This window comes from Anomaloglossus baeobatrachus, chromosome 3, assembly GCF_048569485.1.
Source record: "Anomaloglossus baeobatrachus isolate aAnoBae1 chromosome 3, aAnoBae1.hap1, whole genome shotgun sequence".
NCBI classification, from domain to species: domain Eukaryota; kingdom Metazoa; phylum Chordata; class Amphibia; order Anura; family Aromobatidae; genus Anomaloglossus; species Anomaloglossus baeobatrachus.
Window position 1 is genome coordinate 694080705 of NC_134355.1, and position 16456 is coordinate 694097160.

General features: G+C 64.1%; 1 pseudogene; it reads left to right on the forward strand.

Moving 5' to 3' along the window:
* The window catches only part of LOC142297086 (dystrobrevin beta-like), a 126954-nt pseudogene that overhangs the window by 77743 nt on the left and 32755 nt on the right, over positions 1-16456 (forward strand).

Sequence of the window (16456 nt, forward strand, 5' to 3'; positions counted from 1 at the left end):
GCCCCGTGTGTATAGGCGGTGTCGGCCCCGTGTGTATAGGCGGTGTCGGCCCCGTGTGTATGTAGGCGGTGTCGGCCCCGTGTATAGGCGGTGTCGGCCCCGTGTATTATAGAGGCGGTGTCGGCCCAGTGTGTATAGGTGGTGTCGGCCCCATGTATAGAGGTGGTGTCGGCCCCGTGTATAGAGGCGGTGTCGGCCCCGTGTATAGAGGCGGTGTCGGCCCCGTGTATACAGGCGGTGTCGGCCCCGTGTATACAGGCGGTGTCGGCCCCGTGTATTATAGAGGCGGTGTCGGCCCAGTGTGTATAGGTGGTGTCGGCCCCATGTATACATGCGGTGTCGGCCCCGTGTATACAGGCGGTGTCGGCCCCGTGTATACAGGCGGTGTCGGCCCCGTGTATTATAGAGGCGGTGTCGGCCCCGTGTATACAGGCGGTGTCGGCCCCGTGTGTATAGGCGGTGTCGGCCCCGTGTGTATGTAGGCGGTGTCGGCCCCGTGTATAGGCGGTGTCGGCCCCGTGTATTATAGAGGCGGTGTCGGCCCAGTGTGTATAGGTGGTGTCGGCCCCATGTATAGAGGTGGTGTCGGCCCCGTGTATAGAGGCGGTGTCGGCCCCGTGTATAGAGGCGGTGTCGGCCCCGTGTATACAGGCGGTGTCGGCCCCGTGTATACAGGCGGTGTCGGCCCCGTGTATTATAGAGGCGGTGTCGGCCCAGTGTGTATAGGTGGTGTCGGCCCCATGTATACATGCGGTGTCGGCCCCGTGTATACAGGCGGTGTCGGCCCCGTGTATACAGGCGGTGTCGGCCCCGTGTATTATAGAGGCGGTGTCGGCCCCGTGTATACAGGCGGTGTCGGCCCCGTGTATACAGGCGGTGTCGGCCCCGTGTATACAGGCGGTGTCGGCCCCGTGTATACAGGCGGTGTCGGCCCCGTGTATACAGGCGGTGTCGGCCCCGTGTATACAGGCGGTGTCGGCCCCGTGTATACAGGCGGTGTCGGCCCCGTGTATACAGGCGGTGTCGGCCCCGTGTATTAGAGGCGGTGTCGGCCCAGTGTGTATAGGTGGTGTCGGCCCCATGCATACAGGCGGTGTCGGCCCCATGCATACAGGCGGTGTCGGCCCCGTGTATTATAGAGGCGGTGTCGGCCCCGTGTATACAGGCGGTGTCGGCCCCGTGTATACAGGCGGTGTCGGCCCCGTGTATACAGGCGGTGTCGGCCCCGTGTATACAGGCGGTGTCTGCCCCGTGTATACAGGCGGTGTCGGCCCCGTGTATACAGGCGGTGTCGGCCCCGTGTATACAGGCGGTGTCGGCCCCGTGTATACAGGCGGTGTCGGCCCCGTGTATACAGGCGGTGTCGGCCCCGTGTATACAGGCGGTGTCTGCCCCGTGTATTATAGAGGCGGTGTCGGCCCCGTGTATACAGGCGGTGTCGGCCCCGTGTATACAGGCGGTGTCTGCCCCGTGTATTATAGAGGCGGTGTCGGCCCCGTGTATACAGGCGGTGTCGGCCCCATGTATACAGGCGGTGTCGGCCCCGTGTATTATAGAGGCGGTGTCGGCCCCGTGTATACAGGCGGTGTCGGCCCCGTGTATTATAGAGGCGGTGTCGGCCCCGTGTATACAGGCGGTGTCTGCCCCGTGTATTATAGAGGCGGTGTCGGCCCCGTGTATACAGGCGGTGTCGGCCCCGTGTATACAGGCGGTGTCGGCCCCGTGTATACAGGCGGTGTCGGCCCCGTGTATACAGGCGGTGTCGGCCCCGTGTATACAGGCGGTGTCGGCCCCGTGTATACAGGCGGTGTCGGCCCCGTGTATACAGGCGGTGTCGGCCCCGTGTATACAGGCGGTGTCGGCCCCGTGTATACAGGCGGTGTCGGCCCCGTGTATACAGGCGGTGTCGGCCCCGTGTATACAGGCGGTGTCGGCCCCGTGTATACAGGCGGTGTCGGCCCCGTGTATACAGGCGGTGTCGGCCCTGACTTCTCTAATTAGTGATGCAGGTTTATCCTACAGCCTGCGGTCACCTGACCAGTGGTTTCCTTGGAGACGCCACTCACTGTATTATCGGATGCTGAGAGCAGGGAGCGGCGTCTCCTCACAGCTGCCAGGTCAGTGCCTCCCCGGAGCCCAGGGGTCTGCTGTGCCTCCCCGGAGCCCAGGGGTCTGCTGTGCCTCCCCGGAGCCCAGGGGTCTGCTGCGCCTCCCCGGAGCCCAGGGGTCTGCTGCACCTCCCCGGAGCCCAGGGGTCTGCTGCACCTCCCCGGAGCCCAGGGGTCTGCTGCGCCTCCCCGGAGCCCAGGGGTCTGCTGCGCCTCCCGGAGCCCAGGGGTCTGCTGCGCCTCCCCGAAGCCCAGGGGTCTTCTGCGCCTCCCCGGAGCCCAGGGGTCTTCTGCGCCTCCCCGGAGCCCAGGGGTCTTCTGCGCCTCCCCGGAGCCCAGGGGTCTTCTGCGCCTCCCCGGAGCCCAGGGGTCTTCTGCGCCTCCCCGGAGCCCAGGGGTCTTCTGCGCCTCCCCGGAGCCCAGGGGTCTTCTGCGCCTCCCCGAAGCCCAGGGGTCTTCTGCGCCTCCCCGGAGCCCAGGGGTCTTCTGCGCCTCCCCGGAGCCCAGGGGTCTTCTGCGCCTCCCCGGAGCCCAGGGGTCTTCTGCGCCTCCCCGGAGCCCAGGGGTCTTCTGCGCCTCCCCGGAGCCCAGGGGTCTGCTGTGCCTCCTGTCAGTTATCCTGGGTGCCTCACTCTGTGCCTCCTATATGTGCTGGTGTCTGCTGCATGGAGGGGGCTTCATACACCAGATCCCACCTGTGCCCCCCGCTCACGTGTGTCGATGTGCGGTTTCTCCCCTTGTCTCCTTTATGTTGAGTCCTGTCTAGATTTGTCTTGTATTTACCAAGTGCAGGATACGAGGGGTTAATCGGAGGCCGTGGTCCTCTGCCTCCACCAGCCGTCTCCTGTGCTCCTGCTGCCCCCCTCCTATCGAGGGCTTCCCTCCTTGTGAACATTTTTGGGGCTCAGTCTCAGTCCGGGGTCTTTTCTTCTCCCCACATTTCAGCATGTCAGGATGCAGGCGGCCATGATATGTGTGACCTGGAGGCGAGGCTGACCCCGGTGTGTGTGTGTCTGTGTGTGTGTGTGTGTGGGCTGGAGGCGGGGCTGACCCTGGTGTGTGTGTGTGTGGGCTGGAGGCGGGGCTGACCCTGGTGTGTGTGTGTGTGTGTATGGGCTGGAGGCGGGCCTGACCCTGGTGTGTGTGTGGGCTGGAGGCGGGCCTGACCCCGGTGTGTGTGTGTGTGTGTAAGCTGGAGGCGGGGCTAACCCTGGTGTGTCTGTCGGCTGGAAGCGGGGCTGACCCTGGTGTGTGTGTGTGTGTGGGCTGGAGGCGAGGCTGACCCTAGTGTGTGTGTGTGTGTGTGTTGGAGGCGAGGCTGACCCCCGGTGTGTGTGGGCTGGAGGCGGGGCTGACCCCGGTGTGTGTGTGTGGGTTAGAAGCGTGGCTGACCCCGGTGTGTGTGGGCTGTAGGCAGGGCTGACCGTGGTGTGTGGGTGCTGGAGACGGGGCTGACCCCGGTGTGTGTGGGCTGGAGGCGGGGCTGAAACCAATGTGTGTGGGCTGGAGACGGGGCTGACCCTGGTGTGTGTGTGTGTGTATGGGCTGGAGGCGGGCCTGACCCTGGTGTGTGTGTGGGCTGGAGGCGGGCCTGACCCCGGTGTGTGTGTAAGCTGGAGGCGGGGCTGACCCTGGTGTGTGTGTCGGCTGGAAGCGGCGCTGGCCCTGGTGTGTGTGTGTGTGGGCTGGAGGTGGGGCTGACCCCAGTGTGTGTGTGTTGGGGCTGGAGGCGAGGCTGACCCCAGTGTGTGTGTGTGTGTGTGTTGGAGGCGAGGCTGACCCCCGGGGTGTGTGGGCTGGAGGCGGGGCTGACCCCGGTGTGTGTGTGTGTGTGGGTTAGAGGCGTGGCTGACCCCGGTGTGTGTGGGCTGTAGGCAGGGCTGACCGCGGTGTGTGTGGGCTGTAGGCAGGGCTGACCGCGGTGTGTGGGGGCTGGAGATGGGGCTGACCCCGGTGTGTGTGGGCTGGAGGCGGGGCTGACCCCGGTGTGTGTGGGCTGCAGGCGGGGCTGAACCCAGTGTGTGTGGGCTGGAGCCGGGGCTGACCCTGGTGTGTGTGTCTGTGGGCTGGAGGCTGGGCTGACCCTGGTGTGTGTGTGTGGGCTGGAGGCGCGGCTGACACCGGTGTGTGTGTGTGTGTGTGTGTAAGCTGGAGGCGGGGCTGACCCCGGTGTGTGTGTGTGGGCTGGAGGTGGGGCTGACCCCGGTGTGTGTGTGGGCTGGAGGCGGGGCTGACCCCTGTGTGTGTGTGTGGGCTGGAGGCGGGGCTGACCCCTGTGTGTGTGTGGGCTGGAGGCTGGGCTGACCCCGGTGTGTGTGTGTGGGCTGGAGGCGGGACTGACCCCCGGTGTGTGTGGGCTGGAGGCGGGGCTGACCCCGGTGTGTGTGTGTGTGTGGGTTGGAGGCGGGGCTGACCCCAGTGTGTGTGTGGGCTGGAGGCGGGGCTGACCCTGGTGTGTGTCTGTGTGTGTGTGTGTGTGGGCTGGAGGCGGGGCTGATCCTGGTGTGTGTGTGTGTGTGTGTGGGCTGGAGGCGGGGCTGACCCCGGTGTGTGTGGGCTGGAGGCGGGGCTGACCCCGGTGTGTGTGTGTGGGCTGGAGGCGGGGCTGATCCCGGTGTGTGTGTGTGTGTCTGTGTCTGTGTGTGTGTTGGCTAGAACCGGGACTGACCCCGGTGTGTGTGTGTGTGTGTGTGTGTGGGCTGGAGGCGCAGCTGACCCCAGTGTGTGTGTGTGTGTTGGCTAGAGCCGGGACTGACCCCGGTGTGTGTGTGTGTGGGCTGGAGGCGGGGCTGACCCCAGTGTGTGTGTGTGTGTGTGTGTGTGGGCTGGAAGCGGGGCTGACCCTGGTTGTGTGTGTGTGTGTGTGTGTGTGTGTGTGTGTGGGCTGGAAGCGGGGCTGACCCTGGTTGTGTGTGTGTGTGTGTGTGTGTGTGGGCTGGAAGCGGGGCTGACCCCGGTTGTGTGTGTGTGTGTGTGTGTGTGTGTGTGTGGGCTGGAGGCGGGGCTGACCCCAGTGTGTGTGTGTGTGTGTGTGTGTGTGTGTGTGGGGGCTGGAAGCGGGACTGACCCCAGTTGTGTGTGTGTGTGTGTGTGTGTGTGGGCTGGAAGCGGGGCTGTCCCCGGTTGTGTGTGTGTGTGTGTGTCTGTGTGTGTGTGTGTGTGTTGGCTAGAGCCGAGACTGACCCCGGTGTGTGTGTGTGTGGGCTGGAGGCGGGGCTGACCCCAGTGTGTGTGTGTGTGTGGGCTGGAAGCGGGGCTGATCCTGGTTGTGTGTGTGTGTGTGTGTGTGGGCTGGAGGCGGGACTGACCCCAGTGTGTGTGTGTGTGTGTGTGTGTGTGTGTGTGGGCTGGAGGCGGGGCTGACCCCAGTGTGTGTGTGTGTGGGCTGGAAGCGGGGCTGACCCCGGTTGTGTGTGTGTGTGTGTGTGTGTGTGGGCTGGAAGCGGGGCTGACCCCGGTTGTGTGTGTGTGTGTGTGTGTGTGTGTGGGCTGGAGGCGGGGCTGACCCCAGTGTGTGTGTGTGTGTGTGTGTGTGGGCTGGAAGCGGGGCTGACCCCGGTTGTGTGTGTGTGTGTGTGTGTGTGTGTGTGTGTGGGCTGGAGGCGGGGCTGACCCCAGTGTGTGTGTGTGTGTGTGTGTGTGTGTGGGGGCTGGAAGCGGGACTGACCCCAGTTGTGTGTGTGTGTGTGTGTGTGTGGGCTGGAAGCGGGGCTGTCCCCGGTTGTGTGTGTGTGTGTGTCTGTGTGTGTGTGTGTGTGTTGGCTAGAGCCGAGACTGACCCCGGTGTGTGTGTGTGTGGGCTGGAGGCGGGGCTGACCCCAGTGTGTGTGTGTGTGTGGGCTGGAAGCGGGGCTGATCCTGGTTGTGTGTGTGTGTGTGTGGGCTGGAGGCGGGACTGACCCCAGTGTGTGTGTGTGTGTGTGTGGGCTGGAGGCGGGGCTGACCCCAGTGTGTGTGTGTGTGGGCTGGAAGCGGGGCTGACCCCGGTTGTGTGTGTGTGTGTGTGTGTGTGTGTGGGCTGGAAGCGGGGCTGACCCCGGTTGTGTGTGTGTGTGTGTGTGTGTGTGTGGGCTGGAGGCGGGGCTGACCCCAGTGTGTGTGTGTGTGTGTGTGGGCTGGAAGCGGGACTGACCCCGGTTGTGTGTGTGTGTGTGTGTGTGGGGGCTGGAGGCGGGGCTGACCCCAGTGTGTGTGTGTGTGTGTGTGTGTGTGTGTGTGTGGGCTGGAGGCGGGGCTGACCCCGGTGTGTGTGTGTGTGTGCTGGAAGCGGGGCTGACCCCAGTGTGTGTGTGTGTGTGTGTGTGTGTGTGTTGGCTAGAGCCGGGACTGACCGCGGTGTGTGTGTGTGTGTTTGTGTGTGTGGGGGCTGGAGGCGGGGCTGACCCCAGTGTGTGTGTGTGTGGGCTGGAGGCGGGGCTGACCCCGGTTCTGTGTGTGTGTGTTGGCTAGAGCCGAGACTGACCCCGGTGTGTGTGTGTGTGTGTTGGCTAGAGCCGGGACTGACCCCGGTGTGTGTGTGTGTGGGCTGGAGGCGAGGCTGACCCCCGGTGTGTGTGGGCTGGAGGCGTGGCTGACCCCGGTGTGTGGGCTGTAGGCAGGGCTGACCGCGGTGTGTGTGGGCTGGAGGCGGGGCTGACCCCGGTGTGTGTGGGCTGGAGGCGGGGCTGACCCCGGTGTGTGTGTGTGTGTGTGTGTGGGCTGGAGTCGGGGCTGACCCCAGTGGGTGTGTGGGCTGGAGGCGGGGTTGACCCCTGTGTGTGTGTGTGTGTGTGGGCTGGAGGCGTGGCTGACCCCAGTGTGTGTGTGTGTGTGTGTGTGTGTGTGTGTGTGGGCTGGAGGCGAGGCTGACCCTGGTGTGTGTGTGTGTGTGGGCTGGAGGCGGGGTTGACCCCGGTGTGTGTAGGCTGGAGGCGGGGCTTACCCCGGTGTGTGTGTGGGCTGGAGGCGGGGCTGACCCCAGTGTGTGTGTGTGTGTGTGTGTGGGCTGGAGGCGAGGCTGACCCCCGGTGTGTGTGGGCTGGAGGCGTGGCTGACCCTGGTGTGTGGGCTGTAGGCAGAGCTGACCACGGTGTGTGGGGGCTTGAGGCGGGGCTGACTTCAGTGTGTGTGTGTGTGTGTGTGTGTGTGTGTGTGTGTGTGGGATGGAGGCGAGGCTTACCCCCGGTGTGTGTGGGCTGGAGGCGTGGCTGACCCCGGTGTGTGGGCTGTAGGCAGGGCTGACCGCGGTGTGTGTGGGCTGGAGGCGGGGCTGACCCCGGTGTGTGTGGGCTGGAGGCGGGGCTGACCCCGGTATGTGTGGGCTGGAGGCGGGGCTGACCCCGGTGTGTGTGGGCTGGAGGCGGGGCTGACACCGGTGTGTGTAGGCTGGAGGCGGGGCTGACCCCGGTGTGTGTGTGTGTGTGGGCTGGAGGCGGGGCTGACCCCAGTGGGTGTGTGTGTGTGTGTGTGTGGGCTGGAGGCAGGGCTGACCCCGGTGTGTGTGTGGGCTGGAGGCGGGGTTGACCCCTGTGTGTGGGCTGGAGGCGGGGCTGACCCCGGTGTGTGTGGGCTGGAGGCAGGGCTGACCCCGGTGTGTGTGTGTGTATGGGCTGGAGGCGCGACTCACCCCAGTATGTGTGTGTGTGTGTGTGTGTGTGGGCTGGAGGCGAGGCTGACCCCCGTTGTGTGTGGGCTGGAGGCGGGGCTGACCCCGGTGTGTGTGAGCTGGAGGCGGGGCTGACCCCGTTGTGTGTGGGCTGGAGGCGGGGCTGACCCTGGTGTGTAGGCTGGAGGCGGGGCTGACCCCGGTGGGGGTGTGTGTGTGTGTGTGTGTAAGCTGGAGGCCGGGGCTGACCCCAGTGTGTGTGTGGGCTGGAGGCGGGGTTGACCCCTGTGTATGTGTGTGGGCTGGAGGCGGGGCTGACCCCGGTGTGTGTGGGCTGGAGGCGCGGCTGACTCCAGTGTGTGTGTGTGTGTGTGTGTGTGGGCTGGAGGCGAGGCTGACCCCCGTTGTGTGTGGGCTGGAGGAGGGGCTGACCCTGGTGTGTGTGTGTGTGTGGGCTGGAGGCGGGGCTGACCCCGGTGTGTGTGGGCTGGAGGCAGGGCTGACCCCGGTGTGTGTGTGTGTGTATGGGCTGGAGGCGCGACTGACCCCAGTATGTGTGTGTGTGTGTGTGTGTGTGTGTGTGTGTGTGTGGGCTGGAGGCGAGGCTGACCCCCGTTGTGTGTGGGCTGGAGTCGGGGCTGACCCCGGTGTGTGTGAGCTGGAGGCGGGGCTGACCCCGTTGTGTGTGGGCTGGAGGCGGGGCTGACCCTGGTGTGTGTAGGCTGGAGGCGGGGCTGACCCCGGTGGGGGTGTGTGTGTGTGTGTGTGTAAGCTGGAGGCCGGGGCTGACCCCAGTGTGTGTGTGGGCTGGAGGCGGGGTTGACCCCTGTGTGTGTGTGTGGGCTGGAGGCGGGGCTGACCCCGGTGTGTGTGGGCTGGAGGCGCGGCTGACTCCAGTGTGTGTGTGTGTGTGTGTGTGTGTGTGTGTGTGTGTGGGCTGGAGGCGAGGCTGACCCCCGTTGTGTGTGGGCTGGAGGAGGGGCTGACCCTGGTGTGTGTGTGTGTGGGCTGGAGGCGGGGCTGACCCCGGTGTGTGTAGGCTGGAGGCGGGGCTGACCCCGGTGGGTGTGTGTGTGTGTGTGTAAGCTGGAGGCCGGGGCTGACCCCGGTGTGTGTGTGGGCTGGAGGCGGGGTTGACCCCAGTGTGTGTGTGGGCTGGAGGCGTAGCTGACCCTGGTGTGTGGGCTGTAGGCAGGGCTGACCACGGTGTGTGGGGGCTGGAGGCGGGGCTGACCCCAGTGTGTGTGTGTGTGTGTGTGTGTGTGTGTGTGTGTGTGTGTGTGTGTGTGTGGGCTGGAGGCGAGGCTGACCCCCGGTGTGTGTGGGCTGGAGGCGTGGCTGACCCTGGTGTGTGGGCTGTAGGCAGGGCTGACCACGGTGTGTGGGGGCTGGAGGCGGGGCTGACCCCAGTGTGTGTGTGTGTGTGTGTGTGTGTGTGTGTGGGATGGAGGCGAGGCTTACCCCCGGTGTGTGTGGGCTGGAGGCGTGGCTGACCCCGGTGTGTGGGCTATAGGCAGGGCTGACCCCGGTGTGTGTGGGCTGGAGGCGGGGCTGACCCCGGTGTGTGTGGGCGGGACTGACCCCGGTGTGTGTGGGCTGGAGGCGGGGCTGACCCCGGTGTGTGTGGGCTGGAGGCGGGGCTGACACCGGTGTGTGTAGGCTGGAGGCGGGGCTGACCCCGGTGTGTGTGTGTGTGTGTGTGTGTGTGTGTGGGCTGGAGGCGGGGCTGACCCCAGTGGGTGTGTGTGTGTGTGTGGGCTGGAGGCAGGGCTGACCCCGGTGTGTGTGTGGGCTGGAGGCGGGGTTGACCCCTGTGTGTGTGTGTGGGCTGGAGGCGGGGCTGACCCCGGTGTGTGTGGGCTGGAGGCAGGGCTGACCCCGGTGTGTGTGTGTGTATGGGCTGGATGCGCGACTGACCCCAGTGTGTGTGTGTGTGTGTGTGTGTGTGTGTGTGTGTGTGTGTGTGTGTGTGTGTGTGTGTGTGTGTGTGTGTGGGCTGGAGGCGAGGCTGACCCCCGTTGTGTGTAAGCTGGAGGCGGGGCTGACCCCGGTGTGTGTGTGTGTGTGTGTGTGTGTGTGTGTGTGTGTGTGTGTGGGCTGGAGGCGGGGCTGACCCCGGTGGGGGGGTGTGTGTGTGTGTGTGTGTGTGTGTGTGTGTGTGTAAGCTGGAGGCCGGGGCTGACCCCAGTGTGTGTGTGGGCTGGAGGCGGGGTTGACCCCTGTGTGTGTGTGGGCTGGAGGCGGGGCTGACCCCAGTGTGTGTGGGCTGGAGGCGGGGCTGACCCCTGTGTGTGTGGGCTGGAGGCGCGGCTGACTCCAGTGTGTGTGTGTGTGTGTGGGCTGGAGGCGAGGCTGACCCCCGTTGTGTGTGGGCTGGAGGAGGGGCTGACCCTGGTGTGTGTGTGTGTGGGCTGGAGGCGTGGCTGACCCCGGTGTGTGTAGGCTGGAGGCGGAGCTGACCCCGGTGGGTGTGTGTGTGTGTGTGTGTGTAAGCTGGAGGCCGGGGCTGACCCCGGTGTGTGTGTGAGCTGGAGGCGGGGTTGACCCCAGTGTGTGTGTGGGCTGGAGGCGGGGCTGACCCCATTGTGTGTGGGCTGGAGGCGGGGCTGACCCCAGTGTGTGTTTTTGTGTGTGTGTGTGTGTGTGTGTGGGCTGGAGGCGAGGCTGACCCCCGGTGTGTGTGGGCTGGAGGTGTGGCTGACCCTGGTGTGTGTGTGTGTGTGGGCTGGAGGCGGGGCTGACCCCGGTGTGTGTGTAGGCTGGAGGCGGGGCTGACCCCGGTGTGTGTGTGTGCTGGAGGAGGGGCTGACCCTGGTGTGTGTGTGTGTGTGTGTGGGCTGGAGGCGAGGCTGACCCCGGTGTGTGTAGGCTGGAGGCGGGGCTGACCCCGGTGTGTGTGTGTGTGTGTGTGTGGGCTGGAGGCGAGGCTGACCCCCGGTGTGTGTGGGCTGGAGGTGTGGCTGACCCCGGTGTGTGGGCTGTAGGCAGGGCTGACCGCGTTGTGTGGGGGCTGGAGGCGAGGCTGACCCCAGTGTGTGTGTGTGTGTGTGTGTGTGTGTGTGTGTGTGGGCTGGAAGCGGGACTGACCCCAGTTGTGTGTGTGTGGGCTGGAAGCGGGGCTGACCCCGGTTGTGTGTGTGTGTGTTGTGGCTAGAGCCGGGACTGACCCCGGTGTGTGTGTGGGCTGGAGGCGGGGCTGACCCCGGTGTGTGTGTGTGTGGGCTGGAAGCGGGGCTGACCCCGGTTGTGTGTGTGTGTGTGTGTGTTGGCTAGAGCCGGGACTGACCCCGGTGTGTGTGTGTGTGTGTGTGGGCTGGAGGCGGGGCTGACCCCAGTGTGTGTGTGTGTGTGTGTGTGTGTGTGTGTGGGCTGGAGGCGCGGCTGACCCCAGTATGTGTGTGTGTTGTGTGTGTGTGTGCTGGAGGCGAGGCTGACCCCCGTTGCGTGTGGGCTGGAGGAGGGGCCGACCCTGGTGTGTGTGTGTGTGTGTGTGTGTGTGTGTGTGTGTGGGCTGGAGGCGCGACTGACCCCAGGTGTGTGTGTGTGTGTGTGTGTGTGTGTGTGTGTGTGGGCTTGAGGCGAGGCTGACCCCTGTTGTGTGTGGGCTGGAGGCGGGGCTGACCCCGTTGTGTGTGGGCTGGAGGCGGGGCTGACCCCGGTGTGTGTGGGCTGGAGGCGGGGCTGACCCCGGTGTGTGTAGGCTGGAGGCGGGGCTGACCCCGGTGTGTGTGTGTGGGCTGGAGGCGGGGCTGACCCCGGTGGGGGTGTGTGTGTGTGTGTGTGTGTGTGGGCTGGAGGCGGGGCTGACCCCGGTGTGTGTAGGCTGGAGGCGGGGCTGACCCCGGTGTGTGTGTGTAAGCTGGAGGCGGGGTTGACCCCTCTGTGTGTGTGGGCTGGAGGCGGGGTTGACCCCTGTGTGTGTGTGGGCTGGAGGCGGGGCTGACCCCCGTTGTGTGTGGGCTGGAGGAGGGGCCGACCCTGGTGTGTGTGTGTGGGCTGGAGGCGCGACTGACCCCCGGTGTGTGTGGGCTGGAGGCGGGGCTGACCCCGGTGTGTGTAGGCTGGAGGCGGGGCTGACCCCGGTGTGTGTGTGTGGGCTGGAGGCGGGGCTGACCCCGGTGGGGGTGTGTGTGTGTGTGTGTGTGTGTGTGGGCTGGAGGCGGGGCTGACCCCGGTGTGTGTAGGCTGGAGGCGGGGCTGACCCCGGTGTGTGTGTGTGTGTGGGCTAGAGGCGGGGCTGACCCCAGTGTGTGTGTGTGGGCTGGAAGCGAGGCTGACCCCCGGTGTGTGTGGACTGGAGGCGGGGCTGACCCCGGTGTGTGTGTGTAAGCTGGAGGCGGGGTTGACCCCTCTGTGTGTGTGGGCTGGAGGCGGGGTTGACCCCTGTGTGTGTGTGGGCTGGAGGCGGGGCTGACCCCCGTTGTGTGTGGGCTGGAGGAGGGGCCGACCCTGGTGTGTGTGTGTGTGGGCTGGAGGCGCGACTGACCCCCGTTGTGTGTGGGCTGGAGGAGGGGCCGACCCTGGTGTGTGTGTGTGTGTGTGGGCTGGAGGCGCGACTGACCCCAGTGTGTGTGTGTGTGTGTGTGTGTGTGTGTGGGCTGGAGGCGAGGCTGACCCCTGTTGTGTGTGGGCTGGAGGCGGGGCTGACCCCGTTGTGTGTGGGCTGGAGGCGGGGCTGACCCCGTTGTGTGTGGGCTGGAGGCGGGGCTGACCCCGGTGTGTGTAGGCTGGAGGCGGGGCTGACCCCGGTGTGTGTGTGTGGGCTGGAGGCGGGGCTGACCCCGGTGGGGGTGGGGGGGTGTGTGTGTGTGGGCTGGAGGCGGGGCTGACCCCGGTGTGTGTAGGCTGGAGGCGGGGCTGACCCCGGTGTGTGTGTGTGTGTGTGCTAGAGGCGGGGCTGACCCCAGTGTGTGTGTGTGTGTGGGCTGGAGGCGAGGCTGACCTCCGGTGTGTGTGGACTGGAGGCGGGGCTGACCCCGGTGTGTGTGTGTAAGCTGGAGGCGGGGTTGACCCCTGTGTGTGTGTGGGCTGGAGGCGGGGTTGACCCCTGTGTGTGTGTGGGCTGGAGGCGGGGCTGACCCCGGTGTGTGTGGGCTGGAGGCGGGGCTGACCTCGGTATGTGTGTGTGTGTGTGTGTGTGTGTGTGTGTGTGTGTGTGTGTGGGCTGGAGGCAGGGCTGACCCCGGTGTGTGTGTGTATGGGCTGGAGGCGGGGCTGACCCATGGTGTGTGTGGGCTGGAGGCGGGGCTGACCACGGTGTGTGGGTTGGAGGTGTGGCTGACCCCGGTGTGGGTTGGAGGCGTGGCTGACCCCGGTGTGTGTGGGCTGGAGGCGGGGCTGACCCCGGTGTTTGTGTGCTGGAGGCGGGGCTTACCCCGGTGTGTGTGTGTGTGTGGGCTGGAGGCAGGGCTGACCCCGGTGGTGTGTGTGTGTGTGTGTGAGCTGGAGGCCGGGCTGACCCCAGTGTATGTGTGTGTGGGTGTGTGTGTGTGTGTGTGTGTGTGGGTTGGAGGCGTGGCTGACCCTGGTGTGTTTGAGCTGGAGGCGGGGCTTACCCTGGTGTGTGTGGGGTGGAGGCGGGGCTGACCCCGGTGTGTGTGTGGGCTGGAGGCGGGGCTGACCCCAGTGTGTGTGTGTGGGCTGGAGGCGGGGCTGACCCCAGTGTGTGTGTGGGCTGTTAGCAGGGCTGACCCCGGTGTGTGTGGGCTGGAGGCGGGGCTGACCCTGGTGTGTGTGGGCTGGAGGCGGGGATGACCCTGGTGTGTGTGGGCTGGAGGCGGGGCTGACCCCGTTGTGTGTGGGCTGTAGGCGGGGCTGACCCCGGTGTGTGTGGGCTGTAGGCGGGGCTGACCCCGGTGTATGTGGGCTGGAGGCGGGGCTGACCCCGGTGTGTGTGGGCTGGAAGCGGGGCTGACCCCGGCGTATGGTGGGTGCTTGCGGGCTTTACTCTCCATGTGCTGTCGGCTGTGGGAAAAATGGAGTGTAATGAGGCGAGAGCGGCGCACGTCCTCTGCCGCTGGGATGGAGCCGGCGGAGTATGATGGGATAGAATAATAATGCCATATTTAAAGGGAAACAGCGCACATATATATCACGTCCCGCCCCCTGCCCCCCGCCCGATGAGATGATGGCAGTCTCACTTTCTGGCTGCTGTGATGGGATGACGGCAGTCTCACTTTCTGGCTGCTGTGATGGGATGACGGCAGTCTCACTTTCTGGCTGCTGTGATGGGATGACGGCAGTCTCACTTTCTGGCTGCTGTGATGGGATGATGGCAGTCTCACTTTCTGGCTGCTGTGATGGGATGACGACAGTCTCGCTTTTTGGCTGCTGTGATGGGATGACTGCAGTCTCACTTTCTGGCTGCTGTGGTGGGCTGACAGCAGTCTCGCTTTCTGGCTGCTGTGGTGGGGTGACGGCAGTCTCACTTTCTGGCTGCTGTGGTGGGGTGATGGCAGTCTCACTTTCTGGCTGCTGTGGTGGGGTGACGGCAGTCTCACTTTCTGGCTGCTGTGGTGGGGTGATGGCAGTCTCACTTTCTGGCTGCTGTGATGGGATGACGGCTGTCTCGCTTTTTGGCTGCTGTGATGGGATGACGGCAGTCTCGCTTTTTGGCTGCTCTGATGGGATGACTGCAGTCTCACTTTCTGGCTGCTGTGGTGGGCTGACGGCAGTCTCGCTTTCTGGCTGCTGTGGTGGGGTGACTGCAGTCTCACTTTCTGGCTGCTGTGGTGGGGTGATGGCAGTCTCACTTTCTGGCTGCTGTGGTGGGGTGACGGCAGTCTCGCTTTCTTGCTGCTGTGGTGGGATGACAGCAGTCTCGCTTTCTGGATGCTGTGGTGGGATGACAGCAGTCTCACTTTCTGGCTGCTGTGATATAGTGGAGTTTCGCTTCTGCCTTACACTTCCCCTTTCCTCCGCACAGCCCGGCTCGCCCACTCTCCAACATGAACGATGCGATGGTGACGCACATCTCCTCCGGGGCCCCGACGCCAACCAAAAGGTAGGAACATTCATGGGGGGTCGCCATAGTATATACATGATGGGCGGAGTCCTGTATACAGCATTACCGGACCTTCTACTGTCTGTATACAGTATATCACAAAAGAGAGTACACCCCTCCCATGTTTGTATATCTTCTCCTGGGACAGCGCTGCAGATCTAACCCTGTGATAAAATGTGCAGTGTCAGTGTGCAGCTTGTATACAATGTGCAGTGTCAGTGTGCAGCTTGTATACAATGTACAGTGTCAGTGTGCAGCTTGTATACAATGTACAGTGTCAGTGTGCAGCTTGTATACAATGTACAGTGTCAGTGTGCAGCTTGTATACAATGTACAGTGTCAGTGTGCAGCTTGTATACAATGTACTGTGTCAGTGTGCAGCTTGTATACAATGTACTGTGTCAGTGCACAGCTTGTATACAATGTGCAGTGTCAGTGCACAGCTTGTATAACAGTGTAAATAACTCATCACAGCCATTAATGTCTAAATTGCTAGCAACAAAAGTGAGTACACCCCTAAGTGAATATGGCCAAATTGTGCCCAATTAGGTGTTTTTGGGGGGTCCGCCTGTCAGTGCTCAGACCATACGCCGCACACTGCAGAGGTTACAGGGGTGGGGGGTCCGCCTGTCAGTGCTCAGACCATACGCCGCATACTGCAGAGGTTACAGGGGTGGGGGGTCCGCCTGTCAGTGCTCAGACCATACACCGCACACTGCAGAGGTTACAGGGGTGTGGGTCCGCCTGTCAGTGCTCAGTCCATACACCACACACTGCAGAGGTTACAGGGGTGGGGGGTCCGCCTGTCAGTGCTCAGACCATACACTGCACACTGCAGAGGTTACAGGGGTGGGGGGTCCGCCTGTCAGTGCTCAGACCATACACTATACACTGCAGAGGTTACAGGGGTGGGGGTCCGCCTGTCAGTGCTCAGACCATTCACCGCACACTGCAGAGGTTACAGAGGTGGGGGGTCCGCCTGTCAGTGCTCAGACCATACACCACACACTGCAGAGGTTACAGGGGTGGGGGGTCCGCCTGTCAGTGCTCAGACCATACACCACACACTGCAGAGGTTACAGAGGTGAGGGGTCCACCTGTCAGTGCTCAGACCATTCACCGCACACTGCAGAGGTTACAGAGGTGGGGGGTCCGCCTGTCAGTGCTCAGACCATACACCACACACTGCAGAGGTTACAGGGGTGGGGGGTCCGCCTGTCAGTGCTCAGACCATACACCACACACTGCAGAGGTTACAGGGGTGGGGGGTCCGCCTGTCAGTGCTCAGACCATACACCACACACTGCAGCACATTGCTCTGCATGGCTGGCATCCCAGATAGAAGCCTCTTCTAAAGATGATGCACAAGAAAGCCGCACACGTTTTTCTGGAGACAATCGGACTGAGGACATGGATGACTGGAGCCGTCCTGTGTCTGATGAGACATAAATAAACTTATTTGGGTCAGATGTTGTCATCGTGTGCGGCATCTCCAGGTGAGAACGACAAAGACAAGTGTGTACTACCTTCAGTCAGGCATAGTGGAGGAGGGTCATGGTTTGGGGCTGCATGAGTGCTGCTGGCTGTGGGGGGCTACAGATCATTGAGGGAACCATGAATGCCAGCATGTGCTGTGACACTGAAGCAGAGCCGGCTCCTCTTCCTTCATATTCCACCATGATAACGACCCCAAACAGCTCCAAGACACCACTGCCTCACTAAAGAAGCTGAGGATAAAGGAGCTGGACCGGCCGAGCCTCT